The sequence below is a fragment of the Sebastes umbrosus genome, chromosome 7 (assembly GCF_015220745.1).
Source record: "Sebastes umbrosus isolate fSebUmb1 chromosome 7, fSebUmb1.pri, whole genome shotgun sequence".
Classification (NCBI taxonomy): domain Eukaryota; kingdom Metazoa; phylum Chordata; class Actinopteri; order Perciformes; family Sebastidae; genus Sebastes; species Sebastes umbrosus.
This window is the reverse complement of record NC_051275.1, coordinates 31,752,859-31,772,789: the sequence shown is the minus strand read 5'-3', so window position 1 is coordinate 31,772,789 and position 19,931 is coordinate 31,752,859. Positions and strand designations below refer to the sequence as shown.

General features: G+C 40.3%; 1 protein-coding gene across 4 annotated transcripts in view; it reads right to left on the bottom strand.

The window, feature by feature from the left end:
• nova2 (NOVA alternative splicing regulator 2) overlaps positions 1–19,931 on the bottom strand; it is a 101,420-nt gene that overhangs the window by 10,982 nt on the left and 70,507 nt on the right. The window lies entirely within an intron of this gene.

Here is a 19,931-nt window from a genome sequence, read left to right as displayed (position 1 = left end):
TGTGTGTGTGTGTGTGTCAGCAGTGTAATGACGTCCTGAAGGAGAAAGATCTGCGATAGATATACAACATTATGGAGTAATGCAATGACCGTGTCTTCACCACCTAAACACATAACTAATAAAGAGTGTTTTTTTTTTTTCATTTCTTTGGTACATAACAGACAGGAAATAAGAGAAAAGAGATTAAGTGCAAGTTTGTGAGAGAACAGGTGATGAAGAGGTAGAGAGAGGTACATAGAGTGGGAGGGAAGGATGGATGAGAGAGAGAGAGAGAAAGAGAGAGAGAGAGAGAGGGAGGAATTCTAAAGAGGCTACTTGTGTGAAAAAAATAACATTGACTCCCAGGGGTCAGCGTTGCCATGGAAACACAGCTCCAGCATTCAAAGGGTAGTGAAAGGGAGCGAGGCGATGACACACACACACACACACACACAAAACACATGTACATGTACACACACTCTCCATGTCCAAACACAGCGTGGTATATTTCATTTCACATATTTGTACTATTGTTATTATAGTATTATTGTTCATCATAAATAGGCTATATAACATTGCTGTATCGGTCAATGAATGGACATGATGCACTTATTAATAGTTATTGGAGTATTGATTCATAGTACACTGCTGGGAGGCCATTAATTTTAAGTGATCCCACTGCATCATGCAGTTGAGGTGCAACTAATTATGTTTTTTTCAATAATTGATTAATATTTTTTTTTAATTAATCGATTGAATATTAGTGTACAAAATGTCAGAAGAAAAAAAACGATGAATCAATGAACCGATTAATTGTTTATGACGTGTTTAAATGTTCATTTTGACCAGCTCTCTAAATGAATTAATCAAAAACATAATAAAATACATTTTTATTATTATTATTTGCGTACACACATTTCTGTGGATTGCATTACAGTGCTTTGTTTTTCACCATTTTCCCAATTTTAAATAATGATATGACATCATTTTGACTGAAGACAAGGCAACAAATACCAGGTTGTCATCCAGGAGACCGCTGTTGGTGTCCCGTGCGTCCCGTTACAATCAGCTGTTCGTTCACAACGTTCAGTTTCATTTTCACCAAACAAACGTCGTAGTTTTAACCCCAACCATGTTGTTTTTTCCTAAATCTTACTATAGTGCTTTATTGCCTGAACTTAAGCAAGCGTTTTTGTTTAAGCGCGTAATATTACGCATGTGTTCACTGCGGCTGAAAAGAGTGACGCCGAGGGGTGTGACAAAGCATCAGTATGTGACGAGTTGGGATGGGAACGCGCTGTATGTTTCAGATCAGGTAGAAGCACAGATGTGAGGTCTGAATGAGGCTGGTGTGTGTGAGGGGTTTACTGTTGCTCCGTTGACGTAAGCAGTGAGTGACGCAGCCCTCTGCTGCAGCACTGAGCTCCACGCACAATGAAAGCATCACTTTGCTGAATGAAAAAACACACAAGAGGAAAGTGTGAGACCAAAAAAAAAAAAAAACTTCTGCTGAAACTTGTGTTACTTTGGTCTTCAGTGCAAACGAAATGATAGAAGTCGTTTTTCACAAACAAGGACACCTGCAGATGTTCTATTGACTTCTGCAGCACATTAACCGCCTCGCAAATAAATGTGTGTGTGTGTGTGCACGAGTGGCGCGCTTTCTCCTCTTAGCATTGATCCCGCTCTCCGCAGAGCACACTAGCACTGCTGCTATCTGTCTGTCTGTCTGTCTGTCTGTCTGTCTGAACGTCGAATATTCATATTGAGAGCAGAATGAGAGAGTGTAGGCTGGAGGAACCGGAGGAGGGAGGGCTGAAGAGATAAAAAGACCTGGCCTTGATAAAGAAAAGAAGACGATAAAATGAAAGAGACGGAGAGGGGGAGGGAAGGGAGGGGGTGATTGATTCAATGAACTTGAAGAGAAACGAGGACGAGAACACTATTTTTTTGTTTTCTGTTTTTCCATGCAGAGAGAAATAACAGAGGAGAAGAATAAATCCAAAGAGAGAGGGATCAATTCAACTTACAATAGAAAAATGCGAAGGCCATTCCAATTACCTCGCTGCCTCACCCTCTCCTTCATCCCTCCTCCCTCTGATTGCTGCAGTTTTAAGCCAAACTACATCTGCGTGGCAGCAGCCTCGATGCAGCGGTTTGTTGCCACGCCACATTCCACACTGCACCGCGAGGCGGAAGATGAATTTACATAGAAATAGAAAATTAGCAAGAGGCATGCAGGAGGGAGCCGATAATACGAGTGACTTCAAACCGGCACGCAGTCAAATATTCACTTCTCGCTGCTTTCAGTTGAATATTAGAGAATTATCTTTCCCCTGTGAGTGTTTGTTTGCGAGGCGTCGGTGTGCCGGCGCTCTGTGGGATTAACAGGTGGGATTGTTTTTCCTTTTGTTCATTCATCTTTTCTCTCGCAGAACGAGTTTGTAGTCCGTTTCTATTGATTAGTGTTACTGCTGAGAGGCACGTACGCAGCCAGGCTCCTTCAACACGTCTGTTTACGTCCTGCTGCTATCAGAGACTAGCTACTATCAGCTGTCCTGTGTAGATTAATGAGAGGAGCAAAGTGCTAACTAAGTGTGAACACTGCTGAGGCTGAGCCACTCCATTTTCTGTTGGCTCCAACATCCAGTCACCTTTTATACTAGAAATCACTCAGCACATACTGTACGGCAAATGTACTCCAAATCACATGGAAAATAGTCCAATTGATGTTCAAACTAAGGCTGTCAAAGTTAACACGATGATAACACGTTAATGCAAATTTGTTTTAACGCCACTGATTTCTTTAACACATTAATGCAATTTACGAGGTTGTAGCGGCCTCAGTTTTAAAGCTAGAGTGAAGATAGTGGTATCACATGAAACTAGAAAACTTAAGAAATCCATCGGTACCAATCATGTCATACTAGCTTGTCGCGAAGGAGGCTAAATAACGCTCCAAATTTATGCTAAATTTTGGCGAAGAAAAACTGGCATGGCTATTTTCAAAGGGGTCCCTTGACCTCTGACCTCCAGATATGTGAATGAAAATGGGTTCTATGGGTACCCACGAGTCTCCCCTTTACAGACATGCCCACTTTATGATAATCACATGCAGTTTGGGTCAAGTCATAGTCAAGTCAGCACACTGACACACTGACAGCTGTTGCCTGTTGGGCTGCAGTTTGCCATGTTATGATTTGAGCATATTTGTTTATGCTAAATGCAGTACCTGTGAGGGTTTCTGGACCATATTTGTCATTGTTTTGTGTTGTTATATTGATTTGCAATAATAAATATATACATACATTTGCATAAAGCAAGCGTATTTGCCCACTCCCATGTTGATAAGAATATTAAATACTTGACAAATCTCACTTTAAGGTACATTTTGAACAAATAAGTAATGTGTGATTAATCACTGTTAAAATGTGTAAACCAAAACCTTTCATTACTAATGTATTTCATTCATTTAGAGAGAAGTTAATTACTTTGAAAAAGCCCTAAAAGCACTCAGAGCTCCTCTACATTTCTTATTTTAATGACTGAACATGGTTTGTATATTGGTCAGCATCTGCAACAAAATACAGTTAATTGGAAAATAGTTTTAAAAAATCCTCAGAATGTTAAGAATTAATAAAAGAAACTCTGTGGGAAGATGTATAAATGACGTGTAATGCCCTAAATAAAAACAGGACATCAGTTTGGGCTTTAAAAGGTTTGCACAGGTTTTGAACTCCTCCTCGGCGTGCGTCACTGCTGAAGTCTAATTTTGCGTCTGAAAATGTTCCAGCTTTTTTGTTCCAGCGGCAACGTTTTCAGGAAGGATGTTTTTGCGGTGAGGAGATGAGCGGGCGGTGGGGGGTAAAAATGGAGATGAGGGATAAAAGAAATAAGTGACAGGCAGCGAGAGAGCGAGGGAGGGAGGGAGGGAGCCAAAAAGATTTTACCCATGAACCCTTTCATCCTCTGCACTGACACATTCTCACACACATGCACAGAGTGTTGGTGGGAGGATAAACAGTGGCGTACAGTGATGTCTGATCCCTCCTGGCCCTAATGATCTACCATCTTTATATCCAACTGATTCTCTGCTAATGAGCGTCTCCGTTTGCCTCCTCTTCCTCCTCCGCTAGCTCTGCTTTCTTTAATCACGTTTCTCTTTCCACATATTGTTATTTTTCTTTCCTACCATCTCATTTTGTAGTTTTGTGCAGATTTAAAGAGGGTTTTAAAGCCTCTTTTTACAAGGTCAAACACACACACGGTCCGAAGGGCGTTTTATTGTGAAATCATCATCTTCATCCTGGTTTTATTTAGCTGACGCCGTTGGTTCGGCTCGCTCTAATGGCCGACTCAGCCAGCCAGCCTCCTACCTACCCACAATCCTCTGCTCCCAGCACCTTTCTGCACAGCCGCCACAAAGAAGAAGATTATGTGACAGTTGGCAGCGTTCAGCACATCGCTCCTACAGTGACGGCTCTTTCATCTTTGTTTTTTTGTCTCAGCTGCTCTGGTTTAACGCTTTTTTGTGAAGTTCTTTTTCAACATTTTCTCATCTCTGGCGGTGTCTCCCTTTTTGTTTTATTTTCTTTTTTTTTTCTCCTTGAAGAGCTTTCTATCTGTTGGGAGAAACTTTTCCACAGAGGAGAGGAGAGGAGGGTTTGGCGTGCATCCAGCTGCTGACTAGAACGTCCTGTTGCTGCAGCTGCTGGGTTGAGGTCGAAGGTCAAAGCCAATCTCCTGTTCATGAATACACTCAGGCAAACACTGTGAAGAAGCAGGGATGGGAAGTGTTGACTTCAGCAGGTATAGCGGCTTAGCAGATAAGTCCAAATCAATGTCAACAGCAAAGTGGGCTGATTTGATTCGGGAGCAATTTCGAACCAGTTCAGGGTTGGACTGTTGGCGGTTTATGAATGCCAAAACTGTCAAAGCACTTTATGCTTTGAGCCAACAATCTTTAAATGTGACTGTTTTTATATTAAAAAAAACAAACAAACAAGACTTTCAACCAGGAAACTGCTGTACGTTGACTTATTTTGCAATGTGACTCGTTAATATCATCAGCTCCATGAGTCACCTGAGTTGTTAGTCAGTGAAGTTAATATCAATTATGGCATCTCCTGAGCCTAACTAAGTGGTTGTGTTGCCTAAACCTAACTTCCCGTGAAAACAGAAGTTTATTTTGAAAGGACACTATGCATGTAACGAGCATATATTCACACGCCGTCCCTAACACATCCAAATATAACACAAGAGGGGTACCCCGTGCGTCAGTCTCCGATGCCGAGGGGCACTGATCAAGCGCTATTTGACGAGTTGGGAGTGAGAATGTGTTGCACCTGACTTGGCATTTTCTTAGCTTTGGGATGTTTGTCAGTGGGAGCAGATCTAAATGACTGCAGGAGCTTGAATTAACCTTAAACTAGTCAGAACTTTGCAGCAAATTTAATTAAAATTCGTATATAGCAGCTACTTGTTGTCATCATCATCTAGAGAAAGTTTAATCCTTTCCCCATCTACTTCTGTGACCTTCCTCTCCGCACTCAGCAGACTGAGACACAGACCTTCATGCCGTCTCTTTTGTCCAATGAACCTCAAGCTTTGATGAATGAACAAAGCAGACCTCTATTTGTCCATTATAATACCACACTATTAATCATTTCTTCCACATCATCGAAACAACTCCATTTCTTCTCACTGGATGTTTCCTACAAAATAAACCTTCTCCAACCAGCAGTGGTAGGAAACTATGAATGGATAATGACTGTTCAGGAAACGCAACATAATTGAACAATTTAAAGTTAGCCTAATAAGCAAAGAAGATTTTTCATCACAAGACAATAATTCTCTGATATATTAGTACAACTCTTATATTTGCCGGCCATTTCTTCATCTTTGTTTTATCCTATCCTGACCCTACATGTTTACTGCATGAACTGATGTTATAACGTAAATCAGTCACATCATATTAGAAGCAGATTATCTTCAAGTCATGCCAGTTATTGTGTGACGAAAAGAAAAAAAACCCTCTTCTCATGTCTTCGTCATGTACTGATTGACACCTCACCTATTTCTTTACTGTCATGTTGAGAAGCAACTGCAGGCGGCAATATGAAGACAAAATATTAAAAATGTTGCAACTAAATTAAAGGGGACATATCGTGCTCATCTTCAGGTTCATACTTGTATTTTGGGTTTCTACTAGAACATGTTTATATGCTTTAATGTTCAAACAACACATTATTTTTCTCTTACTGTCTGTCTGAATATACCTGTATTCATCCTCTATCAGAAACGCTCCGTTTTAGTGCATTTCAACGGAATGGCAACAGAATTGCGTTGCTAGGCAACAGTTTGGGTCCATGTTTACTTCCTGTCAGCTGATGTCATTCACATACACTGCAACAGGAAATAAACTGAGATACATTAAGAATGTTTACATTTCAAACTGTGAAATTGTCTACATATTGTAGATTTGTGATGTCACAAATGTACAGAAATCCTGACGGCTTGTTTCAAACACACAGTTTCTGATTACGGGCTGTGTGTGTTTATCTGTGGATTGAGCGTTTTGATACTTTCACAGTATTTATATATCACTTAAACCTGCTTTATAAAAGACATGAAAATCTCACTTGATGTGACCTTTAATTGTCCTCAAGCAATTGAGAAGATAGAGCAATATTTGCTCAACGAAATTGCCCTAAAGTCTCTCTGCTGCCTTTAAGCAGACAGACAGCGAGGCAGAGGAAGCAAATATTTGTTTTGCTTCATCAACCGAAGCATGTAAGTCATTTTGTGTATCAGTAAAAATGTAGAGTGTGTGTGTTGCATAGAGTAGTAGTAGTGATAAGCTAACAGGGTGTTGAGGTCACCGAAGCATGGAAATCTGAGAGAACATTGTTTCATTTAACAAAAGAGGAAACAAGCAAACTGTTAACAACCATGACAGCACACACACACACACACTTACACACACACACCCTCCCACACACACACACACACACACACACAGTATGTTGCGGTAGTTTGTCAGGGTTTAACCTTGACGTTCAGACTTATTAACACACAGCTCCAGCCCGCTGCCTCTCTGCCGTCTCTCCTTTCTGTCTGCGCTCCCATTTTACGAAACACAAATCTGAGCAGAAAAAAGATAAATGCAATAAAACCTCCCGAGTGCTGACAGAAAATATTTTTTTCCGTTCCCTCAAAGCTGGAAATGTTTCACTGGTGAAGACATTATGTGGTAAACAGCAATCAAATTTGATTTAGTTGAATAATTAATGGCACTGGCTCGACACGACGGATGGCTCGGTGTTATTGGTAAACACTCTGAAGAGTTTTCTCTAAAAGCGTTTTCACCTTCAGATCAAATACGACCACCAGGAGCTGAATAACAGCAACGCGGTTCAGGGGATTAAATCAGGCTGTTTTCATTTGAAACGTTTGCTTGTGCATCATCCCAAAGGGTAACAAAACAATCTGTGAATATATTTAAAAAGCAACAGAAGCTTGCATGTCAGAGAGAAAAAAACATTTTTAGATTGTGAGAAATAATATTTGTTAAATTGTTTTAAGCATAATTTAACTTCCTGCACGCAAACCTTTAAAACCTTCAGTCACACACTGACCATAACACCAAGCATCCACTGCTGCTGATATCATTTCACAGTCTTTAATGCACATTGTTTTTAATATGTCAAAATAAATAATACATGCTGTACATATTGTATATAGTCATCTTTACATGTACATACTGAACAGAATCATCCAGTCCATCTATATCCATTCACTATTTATTTATTTGCACTATTTGTATTGTCTACAACTTACATAACACTTGACTTTTATATGGACGTTTTATTTAACTTCTTATTTTATTGTTGATCATCTGTGCTTTTTATAAATGTTTATATAATATTTATATATATATATATATATATATATACACACACCTGTTTTTCACATAATAGAGTACATAACAGTCCTGTCTATGCTTCACCTTTATTTGTCCAGCTTTGTTGTTCTCGTCCCTAGCTGCTATTTCTATTCCTGTATAAGTACACTGAGAGAGATGCAAAGAGAGTCTAATTCCCTGTATGTGCACACGTACTTGGCAAATAAATCTGACTCTGATTCTGAAACTGCACATTATTATGCACCTCCTTTCAGGCATTTAAATGTATTCATCTTTTATTTTCACATATCCCAGCATGGTGATATGCGTCTGAAATGTGTTTTTTTTTAGGGCTGTCAATCGATTAAAATATTTAATCGCAATGAATCGCATGATTGTCCATAGTTCATCACAATTAATGAATCGCATCGCATTTTTTATCTATTCAAAATGTATCTTAAAGGGAGATTTGTCAAGTATTTAATAGTCTTATCAACATGGGAGTGGACCAGAAACTTTATGCAAATGTATGTATATATTTATTATTGGAAATCAATTAATAACACAAAACAATGACAGATATTGTCCAGAAACCCTCACAGGTACTGCATTTAGCATAAAACAATATGCTCAAATCATAACATGACAAACTGCAGCCCAACAGGCAACAACAGCTGTCAGTGTGTCAGTGTGCTGACTTGACTATGACTTGACCCAAACTGCATGTGATTATCATAAAGTGGGCATGTCTGTAAAGGGGAGACTCGTGGGTACCCATAGAACCCATTTACATTCACATATCTTGAGTTCAGAGGTCAACGGAGCCCTTTGGAAATGGACATGCCAGTTTTTCCTTGACAAAATTTAGCTTAAATTTGGAGCGTTATTTAGCCTCCTTCTCGACAACCGCTACAACCTAAAGATCGCAAGTTGCGTTAATGTGTTAAAGAAATTAGTGGCGTTAAAATGAATAGGCGTTAACGCGTTATTATCACGTTAACTTTGACAGTCCTACTTTTTTCTGATAGGTCAAAGCAACTCAACCTTGATTTAATCCCTTATTTGTGAACTGGTCCATATTAATACATCAAGGGTATATAAAAGTTCAAACTCTCCTGTAACTTCTCTCTCTTTTTCTCTCTCCCCTTTCTTCATCTCTCATCACTCCCTCTATTCTTCCCTTCTTCCCTTCCTTTCTTCTTCTCTCTCTCACTATGTCAGAGCTTTCATTGAGATAATGACGAGTCTTTCTCTCGTCCAAACGTTGTGTCGAGTTCCATCCAGGTCACAAGGTTGTCTGTCAGTGTTGTCATTGGTGCCAACACACACACACACACACACACACACACACATACACACACCCACACACACGCACACAGAAGCAAAGATGCACACATGCAAAGACATGAATTCACATTTTCACTTGTACTTGTGTGAAAAAGGTGCATACAATCCCACACACTCAAAGATAAACACACACAAAACAATACTCCCATACACACTCTGAGATGTACGTGCACATGTAAACACACATACACATACACACACACACACACGGAGTGAGTGGAGGACAGCGGACAACTGTTGAGGCTGCAGGAGTTTGAACTTTGAAGTCTTAAGCAGGGGACTTTAGCTTAATCTGCCTCCTCCTGATCCATCGGCTTAGTCGCCTCTCTCTCTCTCTCTCCCTCTCTGCCTCTACCTCTCTCTCTCTCTCTCCCTATCTGCCTCTACCACTCTCTCTCTCTCTCCCTCATCACCTCTTTTTCCGTCTCTCTCCCTCGCCATCTTTCTTTCTCCTTTCATCCTCCGGCCCGTCCAGGAGCTCAGAAACCCCCCCTGCAGGTTAAAAATAACTGCAGGACAGAAGAGCCGGGGTACAATGAGTGACAGCGAGGGGACATAGTGTTAACTTGGATATGAACACTCATGTATACACACACACACACACACTTGTATATACTGTGAGGACGCTCTCCGCCCTGTCTGCCTGTTACTTGGTTTGTGTGTTTGTTTGACTTTAAAGTGCTGGACGTGGGCGTGGCAGAGGCTCATCAGTAACATGGTGATGCCAAGTGAAAATATCGATACATGTCATCTTTGATATTTTGAAATTCCCACTTTATCTTTATTCTTTTTATTGAAAAGGATAGATTGATTTTGTCAATGTTAATGTTAAATGAGCATATGATATTGTCTCAAATCGATCGCAGGCCGCTGACTTTCCCCTGAAACTGAAATCATATCGTTTGTGGTATCGGCAAATATCGTATCGTTGTCCAAAGAATCAATAATAATGTTGTCGTCTCTCCTCTCTGAGACGTTATGGTTTGTGTTGCTGCATCATGCAACATTGCACTTACAAAATTAAATGAATACATAATTAGTTAATTAGCTTGGATGTGTGCATCACCCTCTTTTGCCTAGTTTGTGACTATACTGTATAGTGCTCATGTTCTAACATGTACACACACACAAGACTTAAGAGCGTCTTCTGACTTCTTAAACAGGATTTTGGGTGCATTTTGTTCCTGTTATGAAAACAATACAGACATGAACACACTCAATATGTACACAGAGACACACATGGGGAGGGTTAGAGCTGGCTCTCCTCCTCTGATGTTGCAGTTTGAGTTATCTCCTGAACAGACTCCCCTCTCCTGAGAATATTAAACTTGTCATCATGTGCTTGGAGATGAACTCACTATCTCCGTCTCTCTCTCTCTCTCTCTCTCTCTCACATACACACACAATGTGATTTTCTTGCCTTAATATGTTAAAGTGTAATAATGGCCAAAGAAGTGAGTCAGGTTCAACAGCAAAATCAAAATATTTTTGTTGTTCATCATTCAATATAAAACTGCTCCTGATTTGTAAATAAAAATGAGTGCATTAATGAACGACTGCCAGTTGCCGCTTTGCAACATGAATCACTTTTTTGGAAGCCGATGAACATTGTGTGTGTGTATGTGTGTGTGTGTGTGTGTGTGTGTGTGTGTGTGTGTGTGTGTGTGTGTGTGTGTGTGTGTGTGTGTGTGTGTGCGTGTGTGTTCCATGGCTCCATCGTTACATGCATGGTGTGCAGCCAAGACTTGTTGAACCCACAGGCCCCAAACTTTCCACAGATACCAAACATGTCCTGCTGAATTCTGAGGATGAGTGCAGACTTTTAATATGATGCATAATACATCTAGAATATTTCCATTTGCATGAATGTGAAGTAAACGTCGTGTATTGTAACTTCAGCGAAGTGTTGGAACAAGCACATATTACTGTAATGACAGTTTTCTCTTTAAAAGGATGTAAAGGGAGCGGAGGTCATCACATTGTGTGTCAAAATAAAAGGATGAAAAGATTCATCTGTAGAGTACATCGTGCTGCAGGTACAAATTAAGATGTCTCTTTAAAAGACACAAAATGTGTTTGTGTAATGAACTGGCGGATAATACAAGGTCTCCTTTCTTTCTTCTCCCCTTTGTGCCCTTAGTGTTAACCTCCTCTCCTCTCCTCTCCTCTCCTCTCCTCTCCTCTCCTCTCCTCTCCTCTCCTCTCATCTCATCTCCTCTCCTCCTCCTATACCTCCCTCTCTTCTGCTGAAACCACTCTCTATGTGGCACAAATCTCTTTTGCTTGTACATCATACAGTTCATTTTTTTCTCCTCATTTTTCTTGTGTATTCCCTGCACATATGTACGACAGCGTATTAGGACCTCAGGTAAAAAAATTAATAAATAAATAAATTACGAAGCCGTTAATATTCCAAGAAAAAAATAGTAAAATAGTAAATTTCTGAGAAAAACTCACAAATTTATGAGAAAAAAAAACCTCGGAAAAATTATGTATTTTTTTGTTTTTGTCAGGGAATCACATCACTTCACTTTGCAAGCCTGGATTAACCTCATCACACCGCAGACTCCACCGTTTAGCATGGCGGTAACGTGCGCCGTTGAGTGCAAAATATATTATATTAGTATTTATTTATGTTCATAAAAGAACACAGAAAGAACATGAAAGAAGACGCGTATATCTGTCTTTCAGGACCATCGCCTCGCTCAGAGGGCCGTCCTACAGAGAGTACATCCGAAACAGCGTCTTTAGGATTTTTTCTGATAACCCATTGGCAAAATAAAACTTACAACTGGTCTAACATGAGGATAAAGTACAACGCATTGCATTTGCAATTCAATGTCAGTTTATCAAATGACACAGAAATAACATGATGGAAAATGCGTATACCGGTATGTATCTTTTAGGACCTTTGCCTCGCTCAGAGGCCATCCTGTGATGAGGTTGATCCAACTTTACAAAGTGAAGCGTTGTGGTTCCTTGACAAAAAAAACACCACAATTTTTCTGTTTTCTCATAAATTTGTGACTTTAATCTCAGAGAATTTCAGAGTTTTTTTCATATAAATTTGTGATTTTTTTCCCCCCGTAAATTTACGACTTTAATCTCTGAGTTTTTTCTATTGTTACCCACTCGCCCGGCTATGTAATTTATTTATTTTTCCTACAAAGGCCCTAATACGCCGTCGTAGATATGTTTTAAAGAAAGACACAACAAAACTAAAACAAAGCAACAGGGAAAAAAGGAAGGAAAGAACGACAAGAAGTGAGAAAGAAAGCAAGACGTTACATCTGAACTTGATTTTTCTGTGCGTGGAGTTCACGTGTGTAAAACAGAGCAGTAAAATAGGAATCACAGCAGAGATAATATGATGCAGACACTCAGTCATGGCTGTTTGGAGCCGATAAGAGACACACAGACAGAGAGAGTGTTATTCTGCTGACTCAGCAGCGAAGCAGACACTGCAAATCACAGGACTGACGGGGAGATAACATGTTACGTAAGAAGGGAAGAAAGCAGCGTACTGTTGAAGACTGCTCAGGTGTGAAAAAACCTGATCACAAGTCAACGGAATACAAGAACAGACGGATTGTCAATGAACATGTCTTGTTGGAGGAAGACTAAACACTCCATGATGTTTTTGTAGTTCAACACAACGGAGTCTTCTTCGATGAAAAGACTTTAATGATTTATTATTATTTATAACTTTATTTACTTGTAGATGTTGAGAGCTGAACCGGAATGGATTTGAAAGGATTCAGATTTGATATCAAACCCCAACCTTATCCTTTTATTCATTCACTGATTAAAAACAACACAGAACTTATTCCGACTGTCGGTGTGTTTTTTGGCTGAAGCTGAGTTATTCCTCTCACCAGCTACGTCTTACACTCCCACCTCTTCATCATTGGACACAAAGCGAGCCAGACTCTACGTTTTCCTGACATTTATGGCGCACTTCCTGTGTAGGGAGGCAATAACAGGAAGTAGGAAACAGGTGTTCGTGCCGGAGGTGAAAGTTCACAGGAAATGGCGCCTCTCTCTTGCAGGAAGTGGCTGCAGGGAGCGGCCAGGAAAACAACCAGACCAGAGTCGACGAGTGTAAACGCTCATGTATTCATCATTCGGCGAAACAACGTCTTGCAGTTTTCAGTCTGAATAAAGGCCACGCAGCCCGGGGCCAAAAATAACCCCATAATAATAATACCACAACAAAACCACAGGCCATTTACAGCTGATCTCACAGGGGACGCAGCCTCGGCTCTGCAGCTCACTTCCAAACACCGTAATGCAACAATAACAGACGAGAGGTAATGTTTTACTGCCAATATGAATACAATATTGATGCAGTAAGTAGGTGATGCTTCACTATATTACACATAAACACAGGTCTGAGTGCTTCGGCTTTTATGTAACGATCGCTGATGTTTGTGTGCTGCTTCTCTTCAAAGACTGAATTTACAGTAGTACATCAAAACGACAGCAGGTAAACAGGGATGATCACAAAGTAGCTGAATAAAACCTGGACCAGGTGTCTGTCACATCACACACAGGTCAGGCTGTTCTCATTCACCGTTTGTAGCTATCCTACCTACAAACACGAATGCACTGTAGTTCATATATATATCGGAAAAATCAATTTGTATGTAATCCACGTAATTGTGAACCAGTATAAAGAGAGACAAACGCCTCTTAGGGAGGAGGTCGGGGTGGATGTGTGGGTCCAAAAACACCGCACAGGAGACTGGTGTTTGTACCCCGTGTGAAACAGAAGTCAAGGTTGATTTATTTGTTGCATAACTTCCGTACTTAAATAACGTCACTTCTGGAGTTATTTTAACCCGAACCACGATCTTTTCCTAAACCTAACTAAATAGCTTTGTTGCCTAAACCTAACCAAGTTTTTTCCTGTAAAGATGGAAGCTTATCTTGAAAAGACTGGAGTGGAAATTGACACGTGCATTACGAAAAATGCGGAAAAACCTTTTGTACGAATCATATCATACAAACAGTTGTATGAGGATACGTTGCACGCGTTAGAAGCCCCCAACTTGTCCTTTGTTTGAAGGCTGCAAGACTTGTTAGTGAAGGCAAAAACATATTGCCTTTATTGCAAAGGGAAACTATGTAACTACTGTTTATAAAAGTAACATAGTTTTATTTTCCTGATTTTATTTTCATCATCTTGGTTTGGTTCTGTACTCTTACTCATATCTGTACCTCTCCTGTGATTCATTCTCATTGCTGTTGCTGCTTTGACATGAATGAATTTGATTAATAAAGGTTTATTTTATCTTATCTAAGGCTGAATCTCATCTAAATGGAACAATAGTTGCACCACAGACATATTAGAGCAAATGAAATTAGCTACTAAGACACTATTTTGTGTAAAAATGTCTATATTTCTATAGATTAGTTTGACTTAGTTTGACAGTCAGCATCTGGTGGCCATTAGAGGAACTGTATCTGAAAATATTTACACATTGGCTTCAAATTTTAAGGACATAAGATATATATATATATATTTATATATATATAAATACAAATCTATGATATTTAATATCAATATATATATTGATAATTTGTATTTTCAGTTAATATCTTATACATACTGTATGTATCGGTCACTATATCACAAAAAAAATAAACACAACCGCAACCAAACTAACTACCTGAAATCTAAGTGAACAGCACTGTGCATTATGAGACACTGAAGTCATTGAGTAATGCACCATGAGTCCCGTTCCTAAGTGTCATTATTTAACAGAGAAAAACAGTCCCTGGAAATCTTTTGTTAACAATTTGTGCATCACTCAAATTGTCTCGATCGATTCTGTGAGAGCATTTATCACCCTCTCCAAACTATGAATATCTAATGTGAAGTGTAACATGAGAGCGTGCTCACTGGTGTGATGATGTTTTACAAGAGCGTACTTGGGGGTGGTGAAAACAAAAGCAGACATCATAATAAAAGTAATAAAATCCCTCAATAAATTCTCTTCTTCCGTATGTCATATAAGACCTCATTAGAGCCGGTGAAAGAATTTATTCAGCTCGTAAATCTTCTTCTTCGCTGATCTGTTGTCCTGTTATGCGGCCTTGAAACGCTGTGTGTCGTCCTTCTGTTTTTCTTTCTATCAGCAGCTGCTTCTTCCAGCGAAGCTCTCCGTCTCTCTGCAGCTGTCGGCTAACAAGAGTTCAGATCTGCGTCCAGCTCTCTGTCCCTCACTCAGACGGCCAGACTCTTGTTCCTGGCTCACTTTGTCCTCTCTTTGTCTGTCTGTCTGTCTGTCTGTCTGTCTGTCTGTCTGTCTTTATGTCATCTTCTCTGTCCATCTTCCTCCCTACCTCGCGTTCCAGACATCCTTCAAACATCTCTCCTCTCTCTCTTCTGTCTCTCGTCTAGTCCCAGGGGTTAACCAGTAAGGCCAACACCACATGCTGCAACAGCCGCCCTCTTGACAAGAAGAAGACATTTTATCCACAACCCAAAATAGCAGACAATCAACGGCTGCACCGCACTGGACACCAATTCATCTTTCAGGGGCACGCGTGTGTGTGATGGTGTGTATGTCAACGTGTGTGTGATGGTGTGTATGTCAACGTGTGTGTGATGGTGTGTGTGTCAGAGGTCTATTCATCAGATCAAAGCGAGTTTGTGTTTGTGTGTTTCCACAATGACCGCCATGCTTTTAAATACCAAGACTTCTCAGCTTACTAACAGCCCACTGACCTTAGATGTATGTCTCCGTGTAACGCCTGGTTCAGACTACACAGGTTTCTGTTGGTTTCGATGGTCACTGTGTCACATTAGGAGATTGAGAGTCATAAATTCTTGTCGTGACTCGGCCGAGAGACATGACAGGCCACACGACGGTCCCCTGATCAATCATCGCTGGTCGTCTTTCACGACGTGCTTGATGTCATCAGGAAGGAAGCTTGATGCTAATGGCAGTAGCTTACTCGCTTGGTGAGGAGGGGCTGAAGTTCCTCTGCTATTCCTCGCGAGCTTTTTTCTTTGTTCACTGTCGTGTTAGTCCCTCAAGGAAACATCATAAAGGCCAAGGTATTGTTGCCATAGCTCTACAAGTCTTTCCTCTATTTCACAATTCCACCTCACAGCACCGACATCATTCCTCTTTTGCTTCGCCATTGTTTGCAGTTGTGTGTGCCTTCGTGTCAGATCGCTCTGTGCTCCTATTGATCAAAGTCACGGCCGTGACAAAACACGTCGTGGAAGGCCAAAAAAAAAATTCAAACATGCTAGACTTTCTGTTGGGACGACGTCAGGCGTCCCAGATGTGGTGTCGGTTCAATGACACACTACACAGGATAAAAAGATATTGTCGCACACGACACTCATTGTTGTTCCCGATCCGAGCGACACCCAACGACAGCCGTGTTGGGCTGTAATCAGGCTGATATCGTGTAGTCTGAACCAGCCATAACTGTGTGTGCTGGGAGTAGTGTGTTACTTTGTTCGATTACCCATCCCTGTATTATAGTACTCTGATTATACTTTGGTCACTATAAACTGTTAGATTTCCACTTCTTATAGTTGGTACTAAGGGTACAAGTTGTATTAAAATGTTACTTTTACTTTTTCATATTTTCTTCCTTACTTCCATGCTATTAAATTGTCTGAAGTAAACAAAGGGTTAAGGTTAGGGTCAACACATTTGCTGGCATGTTGCTGAAGCAGGAAAAGAAAAAATACTGGAACAAGATACTTTTAATTCAGACGTAACGTTACTTTTTAAGGTAGTGTATATATGTTTATAATCATAATGTTCCTTACATTTCACCATAAGAGAAACATGTTACACTGTCACAATTATATTATTATTATATATATTTTTTGCGGACAAAAATATTTCTGCTTGTTATGGTTGCGTTATTACCTAAGATACAACATGCTCATAAAGTTGTGGATCATTTTATAAACATTTTTCTATTTCCTTCAAATACATGTGTCCTCCGGTCCTTTGGGTTTTGATGCTCGGCTGCATGAAGTGTCCTCTAAAGGTCGGGGCATCTGTGTGTCCAGCACGGTTGTTTGAGGAGGTTATTTTGGTATGGGGGTTTCTTTCTGTGTGTGTATCTGTGTGTGTCGTCAAATGCAGCCCAAATCCATTTAGTCGCCTCTCCGACATGGTATAAATAGCCTAAAGAGCAACAGGGGGATTGGCCATGTATTAGAAGTGTCTGAATATCAGCAGCTATTAGCCTGCTTGTCTCCCCGCGGCTGCTCGCCTCGTCCACAACAGCATTAGTCAACTGTCAGTGAGCCTCGGGCTCAGACGCTCGGGATGCAGAAGATCCAGACTGAAGAGAGAAAAAGCATCACACATGTCCAGGCTGCCACTTTGTTTTAAAGGGATAGTTCGCCTCTTTTAGCACGTCTGCACGTATTCGCTTTTCTGGCAGCTTCAGGCAGCTGGTGATGGTCAGCCACGGACATCACGCCGTAACGGCAGTAATTCAATTAGACAGATAAATGAACCCAGTAATGGTTTCTATCCGACTACAGTATAGTGGTACTTAGTGTAAGTATGGAAGTACGCAAATTGCGTCACCGCATAAGAAAGGAAAACAGCTAATCTACCACCCATCACTTCTACAGCTCACTAATAGACACTTTATATCTCATTTGTTAAATTTGTACAAAAACTGAATTGTAAAAACAACAATTCACAACTATTCACTATTTTAACGGGGTTATGTGCTGCAGTATTTTCTTCCTGGCCTCTCCACTGGTTGCCTGGCAACTACAACCTGAGGTTGGTGTGTAAAAACTTGACAGACCTGCACAGAGACCCACAACCACATCCAACACTTAACGGACAAACTGCAACGCTGACTACAAGCCCGGCCTTGTCGGGCAACAACCAGAGATAGACCTCACTAAAGCTCTTGTGGTTGAACGGGATGCCCACAGCTGATACCTCCAGCTGTGACATTCAGGTGTTCACATACTTTCAGCCATATAGTATAACTTCCCAGCCTGACAAGAATGACCTTTAGAGACAAGATGTCAACTTTGCAAACACGAATGAACAAGACTCCATCTGTGCGAACACAGTTCAATACTGTTATCTGCACGAGCCTTCAAAAGCCAGTTTGAGTTCAACTCTGCAGAGTGTGTGTGGGCAGGAGGACTCAGTGTGGGTGAGAATGTGTGTGTGTGTGTGTGTGTACACAGAGTATTTATCAATTATGCATGAAACTCTCCTCATAACTGCACCTTGTAATTGTGTACTCTTCCAAAGACTCTATCTCTGAGGACTGTGTCAATGTGTGTGTGTCTGATAACTATAATTATTCACTACTATAAAGGCGTAGAGCTCCTTCCTCCCCCCTTCCCCCCAAATTCTGCTTATGACAGAGAAATCACAGCGGGGGGAGAACGTACGCAACACTCATGCAACACCAGAGACGACGACACGAGGAGGAAAAACAGGAAGTTCTGGGGACATTTCAAAAATATATATTTAGTTTTCCACTCTGCAGCAGATGTCATCTTCTTATTTCTTTCCTAATGAATCCTTCTTATATTTATTTATATTCTCTTTAATGTTTTTTTTACTGTACGTGTGTGTGTGTGAGTGTGTTTGCGTGCCCACAGGCCTGGTTGAATGCATCGTCTGGCAGGCCCGAACAGTCAATATATGGAAACAATGCCAGACCTGACTAATCAATAGGGAGCGATCATGAAGAGAGAATGATGATAATCACTTAAACAGATTGGGATCATAATCAATGGCCACACTAATTGTCCTCCATTACACAGCTGGTATTGACACGCACATTTAACCGTACAATCAGCAGCGGAATGAGCTCCATGTGAACTACTGCAGTTAAACAAAGTTTCTGAGCAAACAATGAAGTCATTTATCAAAAGTTTCAGCTGAAAGTTTCTTTGTAAACAGCTGAAACATGACGCATGAGTTTCCTGTATCAACTACTGTTCCATATAATAAAACGTGAAGTGATGACTGTTCTTGTTGAATTGTCCATCTTTTATCTATATTTAAATAATATTGTCAAATTGTAAAATGTTCAATATTTACACGTGTAGCTGCTCATTTATCTGAGAATATCAACACAGGATCATGTTTCAGCTTTTCAGGGAGGTCGATGAAATAGTCCCCAATTAAACTGAGTAATGACAGCCGGGGGGACGGAAGCTAACGCTGAAACGGACTTCAGTTCACTACAATGTGAATTATTACTGCACACGGCATTCTGGTTATTCTCTCCTGATTGGACACTAAAATACTGAAATCAAAAACTGTCTCGTATCAAATTTGAACAGAAAATGGGTTGATATTTTTAAGGCAAATGAAAGACATCATAAGATTAGAAGATTTTACAGTTTGGTGCCCCTTAGTGTCTGTGACATCAATCATCTATGATAATACACCTGACAATGGATCTGACCTTATAGCCACAATATGTCACTGCAAACAGTGAGTTTACAAACAGAGAGGGTTTTAAGGAGCTTACTGCTGAGATGTTGAATGGCTGTATGTCAATGACGATAGCTACAAACACGTGCATAGTTGTAATCCTGCTTAAATATTATGCAATATGCAATATAACATTTACATAAACATTAGGGCTGCCCCCTCTTAGTCGATTAGTCGACTAATCAGTTGTTTTGGTCTTAGTCGACTAAGATTTCTTTAGTCGATTAGTCGTG